Source organism: Suricata suricatta, chromosome 1, assembly GCF_006229205.1.
Source record: "Suricata suricatta isolate VVHF042 chromosome 1, meerkat_22Aug2017_6uvM2_HiC, whole genome shotgun sequence".
Classification (NCBI taxonomy): Eukaryota; Metazoa; Chordata; class Mammalia; order Carnivora; family Herpestidae; genus Suricata; species Suricata suricatta.
The window spans coordinates 193,283,899-193,291,710 of NC_043700.1; positions in this window are offsets into that span (position 1 = coordinate 193,283,899).

Sequence of the window (7,812 nt, forward strand, 5' to 3'; positions counted from 1 at the left end):
CGCCCCCCCCTGCCCAGCCTCCGGCTGCGCGGCGGTTCCCAGGCCTGGGAGGGGCGCGGGGGGCCCTCACGTCGCAGACGGGGCCGGGCCCCTCCGGAGCGTGACCCCGGCTTTCAGCGCCGCCTCTGGCCCGGCCCCAGCGCCTCGTTAGGGATTTAATTAAGGAGCCGCCAGGGATTTGCATAATCTCTGAGCCGGGCTGGGAAGCCCCGGACCGGGAGGGCTAGGCGGGGGAGGAGCCGGTCGGGACTGTTTGGGCTGGGGTCTCCCAGTCCGGGGGACAGAGGGTCCCGGAGGAGGTAAGGGCACAGGCTGGAGGCAGGAAGGACCCTTTTGTGTCAAAGCCGGCCCTGGAATTCCCCGTCCGACTTGGAGGGTCCCTCCCCCACCCCAGCTGACTGGGCTGTAGCCTCAGCTGGGCCTGGGGCCCCAGGAACAGGGAGGGGCCCTGGGCACCACCCCCCTCAGGCTAACAGTGAACGCAAACATTCCAGCCCCGGCCCCATCCCTGCCGTCAGGTTCTAGGGAGTCTGTCTGGCCTCCCCGATGGCAGCTGAGGTCAGGCGACCAGGGGCTCCGAGTCAGTGCAGAGCGATGCCAGGCTGCCCACCCCCCAGCGCCGCGGGTTCCCCCGCCCCGCAGTGCCTGGGCTGAAGAGGGCAGGGAGCCGGACCCTGCAGGCTCCTGGCGGGCATCTGGGCTGACAGCTAAAGAGGGGCCTCCTGGGCCTGCTTTCTTCTGGGCCCTTTTGTGAGGCCAGCATTGCAGGGGTGAGTGGGGAGGCATCTCCCTCACCTTCTCAGAATCCCTGTTTCTACTGGAAGCACGGGTGGAGAGACTGAGGCACTGGGTACAGACTTTGCCCTTTGCCAGGTCATGGAGGGTGGTACCTCCTGCCCCCATTGCCCATTGGCCTGTCACACAGGGCCGGCATGACCGTGTGGCCTTGGGAAGCTGCCAGGGCCCAGCCAGGAGGCCCTTTCGGCCACCACCACACCACCAGCAGCCCCCCTCCTGGTGCCTGGCACCCGCCTGCCCTGCAGGCATTCCCACAGCCTTCAAAGGGCACTGTGGGGGCTGAACAGGGCAGGGCCAAAGCAGGGCCTTTTATCTCCTGGGTGGTAGGCTGTGAACAGGAGGATCCCAGGGGGCACAGCCACCTTACCCCTTCCCCAGGACTGGCCCAGGCCCCAGCCCCCACTTCCCCAGGGCCCTGCTGCCCTGCCCCGTGACTCTCTGTATCTGTGGCTTCCGAGTCAAAGCCAAAGTCCCCACTGTACCCAGGAGGCCGGAGTACCTGGTGCCCTATGCCCCATTGCACCAGTTTCCTACCACCCCACCGCCCTGCCCCCGCTCCGGGCCACAGGTCCCCTGCACTTCAGGGCCACCCCCGCCGGGCTGCCTCATCAGTCAGGTCTCAACCCAAGGTGCCCTCCCGGCCTGGTTCCTGCATACTCCCGCCTGCATCCCTGTGATCAGTCTCCAGTTGGGAGGCCAGCCCCACCGCCGGTGGTCTTGTTCGCAGGACCCCCCTGTGGAGGACAGATGTGAGCTATGGACGCCCCAACACTGGCTTGGCATCTGCAGATGGCTGTGTGACCCCTGGGGGGGGGCTCCCACTCATCAGCTGGCAAGGCCAGATTTCTGAATCCACACGGGGGATCCAGGGAGGCCCAGGAGCCAGGTCCGCAGCAGGCTCCCAGACAGGCTCAGGCCCACACAGGGTGGGGGGTGGGGGTCTGCGGAGTGGAGGCTGCGCCCAGGCCCGCTGTGGGGGTTGCCCTGCACAGCAGCCCCCTTTCCGTCTCCTAGAGGAGAGGGTGGTGGTGGACAAGGCCCGGAAGGGGCTGCGGTCAGCGTGAGCCACGGTGCCCTGTCCTGGCCTGGTCCAGCCAAGGCGCTTCCTCTGGGCTAGACGTGATAGAGGAGGTGGCAGTATGACCTGGGCCAGCCCGGTGGGGCTGGCCTGGGGACTCTGAAGACAAGGAGCTGCCTGGGCACATCATGCTGGTGCTGACAGCCCCTCCTCCCACCAGCCTCAGGCTCTGTCCAGCTCCCCATGCCCCTGGGAACCTCTAGGCACCTGAGAGCCAGGGGCTGAGGGACAGGAGGGTCCTGCTGTGAGGACCGGAGGGAGCAGGAAAGCCAGAAGTGACCTGGAATGGGACAGCCCTTGGCCAGGCTTGGCGCACAGAACGTGGGCAGCTGGCCAAAGCAGGGGGGCACCCCTCCAGCCCAACGGGGCAGTGCAGACAGAGGGGCTCTGAAGCTCGAAGCGAATCGTGCCCCCAGTCGCCAGGCCCCCGAATTTTCAGCCTGGGTGTCTGAAAAGCCCAGAGGGCATGCTCCAAACAGGCCTCGGGTGCCTGAGGTCATATACTGGACACCTACCTGCTGGGGACCCCATGCAGCTCAGTCCCACCCTGTGGCAGCAGTGCAGGGAGGAGGCCGGGCAGCCTCAGGCTGCAGCCCCACTGGGGCTCACCGGGCTGGGGTGCTCTGGGAGGCTAGAGGCACAGAGGTGGTGGGCAGGGGAACTTGGTCATCGGGAGCCCCTGCAGGGGCAAGGCTGGGGGCTACCAGGGGCAAGAACTCAGAGCCCCCCTAAATTTCTACTCCCTCACCATGCCAGGGACCGTGGGACCCTAGAGTGGGAGGACAGGAGATAAGGCCCCTGTTTTCCTTCATTTCCGCCTAAATTAGCTAAATATTATCGCAGACAACTTCTAAGGCCCCCGCCCCCAACCCTGGCCTCCTTGCCCCAGAAGCAGGAAGAGCCGGAGCCGGTGGATGCCTGGGCTGGGGGCTGGGCCCGAGGGCTGGCCTGTGGCCGTGGCCTCCACAGCAGAGTGCCACTAGACTGAGCGGGTCTGACCCCACCGGCGGCCAGTGCAGGGCCTGGATCTTCATGCTCACTCCTTCTCTGGTCTCCAGACTCTTCCTTGCTCAGCCCAGACACCCGAGGGGAAGATCCCGCTCTTGGGGGTGGAGGCGGGTCACCCAGGAACCCTGCTGGGCGGGGGGCAGTGCAAGCTGGCTCTGAGGGGTCTGCAGGGGCCCAGGGAATGTGTGGTGGGCCAGCGTGGGGCCGCCCAGAGAGTCTGCAGCCTGAGCCTGTCAGCCGGGCCCTCCCGACAGGACCTTTTTCCAAGGCCCCGGGGTGCGGCTGGAGCCCCCCGCCTGCCCGGTGCCCGGCCCTGCTGTTGGCGCCTCCCAGCCGGGCGGCCACAACCCTGATGTTGCTTTAATAAAACAAAGTTTTTCTTTCGTGCGCAGCCTCCAGTGGTGAAAGGGCCGATTTACGGAGGCCCGCGCCCCCCTCCCGCTGCCCCGCCTGCGCTGCGGTGGCGCTGGCCTCGGCCGGGTAATTTATAGCTTCAACTTAGCACACTCTCGCTGGGCCAGGCCGGCGGCATGACTGGGGCCATTTATCCCGGGCCCCCCTGGCCGGCCGCAGAGGACGGCCGTTCTCCGGCGCTCACAGGCGCCATTCACAGCCCGGCCGCCACGCTCCCGCCCCAGCCACGTTCCTTATTAAGACTTTTGGAAACTCTGCGGAACCCCGTGGGGGAAAACAAGGCAGGCTGTTTGTGCCCCGGCAGCACGCGGCCACCGCCCCCACCTCGGCCGGCGCTGTCCACAGGTGAGGGGACAGTCTCCTTTCTGCCTTTCTGTTCCACTGGACTTCCGTGCGCCCCGGGGCGCAGGCTGCTCCGAGGAGACCGGCCGCAGGCAAGTAACAGGAAGACCATCGTGTTTCCAGGCTCCCGAGTTGAGAGCCTGCTTGCCCAGGTCCAGGAAGTGGCTTCATTCACGGCGTGCTCATTGACTGGCCATCCCAGGACCCCCACCCCAAGAAGGAAGGCGCCCGTAAGAGGGGTTGGGGGCCTGGAACCCAGCTGAAGGTCATCGGATGTCCCCAGGGTGGCCGTGCCGTGCAGCAGAGCCCAGGGCTGCCCGGGGAGGGCTGTGCAGGACTGCTCAGGGGACACACAGCGAGGGGCTGGGCGTCGGCACCCACCACGCACGCCCGCCCTGGTGGCACTTCTGGGCCCAGGCCGAGCTCCAGACCGGTCTACACAGGCCCACGGGCACGCGTGCACAGGGATGCTCATAAACATTCAAATGTGTCTGCACTTGGACCCGGCCAGGGGGCATCTTGACTGGGTGTCCTGAACTTGACAGGGTCATACTTTGCTCTTGATCCTCAATCACTGACCAGCTCTCAGCCCAGATCCCTGAGTTCCCGTAGAGTCTGTTCAGCCTCCAGCCACCCGGACCCTCCTCGGAACCTCGGCCCCCACACAGCTGGCCGCATACACACTACTGGGCCATCGCTGCTGCGCGTCCCTGGTCTCCCTGTGTCCACCTGGCCCCATGGTCTGTTCATTGGTGGGGGTCCTGGGGAGATGTGGGGGAGCTATCTGTCAGGGCTGAGGTCCAAGAACAGAGGTGACCCTGTGGAGAAGCCCTGACCTCTGCCTACCCCCCGGCCGGGCACCCCATCCTGAGCCCCCCGGCCTGAGCCCACCCAGAGAAGCCGGCCCTCCAGCAGGGGCTGAAATCACATCATTTCCATTTTCTGGAGTCTGTAGTTTCGGCCCCATGTCCACACCCCAGCCCAGTGCACGGTGTTAGCCCAGGGTGGAACGCGGGGCCCAGTCCCCTGGTGAGCTCCGGCAGCGGAGGCGGGTTCTCCTCCACAGGGATCCGGCACCCGGGGGAGATGCGCCCTGTCTGGTGCGCCCAAGGGTGCCCTGTCTCACTGCTGCCCCCCCCCGCCCCCAAACAGCCTCTTGGGGGCTGCTCACTCCCAGCCCCTCCCTTGGTGCTCTCTCTGGATTGTCTGGTGTGGCTCCCACTGGAAACTTCCATCTGTTGCCCCACTTCTGCTCTAGGTCCCTGGACACCTCGAGCTCCAGGAAAATGAGGCTCAGTGCACCACAGCTGGTGATAGGCCCAGGCCCGGTTCTGCACATTGAGACAGGGGTGGGAGGTGGTTTGGGGGTAATGGGGTCGGGGGGAGGGAAGGTGCCTCTGAGGACCTCGGGGGCTGGGAGGAAAAGGCACTGAGCGGGAGGGCGGAGCAGCGGGCAGGGCACCAGGGCGCACGTGGGTGCCTTCCACTCAGGGTGAGCGGGGGACATAAGTCACCGCCAGCCTGTCTGCCCCAGCTCTGTCCCTCCCCACGTGAGGAGGAGCCCTGTGCAGGCATCAGGGAGGGTGGAGGGCAGACCCCCACCTGAGGTGACAGCCCGCTGGAGCCCGGCCCCTGGTCCTGGTCCGAAGTCAGGAAGCAGGAAGGTTTGCAAGCGCGGAGGGGCCGCGGTGATGGACGCGTGCTGCCTGTGGGCGGGAGTCTGCCGCAAGGGGCTCTCACCCGAAGCCTCGGGCAAGGCACCGGGACGCAGGGGGCCTGGGTGGGTGCATCGCGGACCCAAGCCCCTGGCCCTATTTCTTTACACCACATTTTCTTTTCATTCCCCATCTAAAGGGGTCAGTGATGGGGGCCTTGCTGGGGGTGGGCAGCCCCAGGGCAAGGGCCCGACAGGGTTAACGAGCTGCCTCCACTCCCGCTGTTATCGTTGGGTCATTAAAACCCCATCTCCTGCCTGTGTCCCAGCCCTCCCGGGGCCTCCCGGGCCTTTGTCTCACTTTGTAAGGCTCTGACAGGATAGGCCGGGTGGGGGCCCAGGAAGAGAAGGGGGCCTGAGGGTACAAAGCCCCCCGTCCCCGGCCCTGGCGCCTCCTCTGCCACTCCCAGGATGCCCTCCTCCGGGGGCTGGCACGGGCCAGGCCGGGCAGGCATCCCCCGAGCCCAGCCTGGGATGGATCCGCCCCAGCCGCACCCCACGGCCACCCCTGCGCCGTTCCCAGGCCCTCCTCACATTTGCCCACGCTCGGCTGCAGGTTGCTAGGAGCTGGCTGGGGGGCGGGGGGCGCGCGGCCTGCGGCCCGGCCGGGCGGAGGATCCGGGCAGGGAGGCGAGGGCCCAGGGACAAAGCCCGCCGGTGATTAAGTCATCTGCCCGATGGCACCATGCATGCCCCTCGGCCAGTTGAGGGCCACTGCTGCCCACCCAGCCTCCTATCCGGGGCGCTGGGCTCAAGGGGTGTCTGCTTCTGTCCACCACATCGCTCTGTGCAGCCTCCACTGCCCATGACACCCTCCCAGTTCTGCTGCTGACCTGCAGGTGACCACGGCCAAGGCCGCTTGGCTTCTGTGTACCTATCTGTCGCACAGGCTGGCTGAGCATCTGGTCCCTCCCGAGAGCCCGCCCCTCTTCCCGGTGTCCCACCCTGGTACCCTGAGGCTTTCCTACCCTAAGCTCCCGTCTCCACTGGGAGCACTGCCACAGGGCCCTGGGAAATGGCTGCCTTTCCTGCTGTCTCCAGTGTCCCCCCCCACTAGGTCCTCTCCCATCCCTGGGGGCCTCCTGGGTGGGCTGGGTTTTCCCTGTGTCACCTCCCTGGGAGGTGGGGGCTCTCCAATCCCCACTGACAAGGCCTCCACTAGGACTCCCTTGCATGGACCCCCACCACTTCAAAGGCTGGGTCCAGTCTGGTGAGTACCTGGGGGGCACTGGGTCTGGGGACATGAGAAAGCACAAGTCGGCTTCCTCGCTGAGCCCTCACACAGGGGCCTGCTGGTCCACTGGACATTTAGGGGGCTCTGGCCCTGCCATGGCAAAGTCAGGTGGGGAGCACCCTGGGGACCCTCAGTCAGCTTGTCCCTAAAGTGGGCAGAGAAGGCTGGGGCTTAGAGAGGGGCAGCGGGTGTGTGCGGCGGTGGCCTCTGGGACCAGGCCTGCCCCGGATGGGCGGGATCGCTGCCCAGGCCGAGCTGGGCAGCAGATGGAGTTTCAGGATGGGGCGGGCACTTCCCGGGATTTGCCGTTAATCAGGTCCTGGGGCAGGCAAGTTTATCTGTTCTCAGTCACACGTTATCTCTGCTGCCGGAGAAGGGGGCTCGGTGGCATTCTGACTGGGGCGGGGGCCCCAGGGCCACACACAGCTGAGGCGTGCACGTGGGCACCAGGAGCCTTGATGTGGGACGCAGACCTGCCCTTCTTCTTCGGGCCCCCCAGCCTCCCCAGGCGCATCCAGGAGGGTGCCTGTCAGTTCCCCCGGGGAACTAGGCCCCCCTTCTCCCCAGGGAGCTGCTCTGTGGCCTGGGGGAACTTGTGGGCATCAAAGAGATGCCCGGAGAGGGTGTGCCCCTTCCCTGTGCTCATGGAGGGTGGGGTTCAGCTGGACGCTGGGATTTGCCAGGCCTCCACTTCCTATGTCACGGATCACCACCACTCCCTCGGCTCTCCTGGGAACCTTGGCCAAGTCCCAGTACTGCTAGGGGATGGTGTTCTCGAATCTTGGTCTCAACTCCAATATTCCCAGCTCTGTCTCAGCTGGGGTGGGGAGGGACCTGGGGTTACCGTCAATGAGGACACCCTCCTCACCACGCCTCTGCCGGGAACTCTGCCAGCTGTCCACTAAGCGGCCACCAGTGTGGCCCAGGCGCAGCGTAGCGAGGACCTCAGATGGCCACCCTCCACCTGAGGCAGCTTTGAGTGTGGCTTTCAATGGTCGGGGCCATTGACCCCAACTGAGCAGGTGGGGGCCTGGTCTCCCCATTCTCAGGGTTTGAGACCTTGGACTAGGCACCGTGCCAGCCCGGGGAACATGGCAGTGAGGCAGAACCACCCTCAACCATGCTGCTGGCAGTGACTTCTGAGCCCCATGGCACTTACCCCTGCCTGCAGATACTCCCCCCCCCAGCTGAAGTGGGCACAGGGCTGGCTTAGAGGTAGCACTT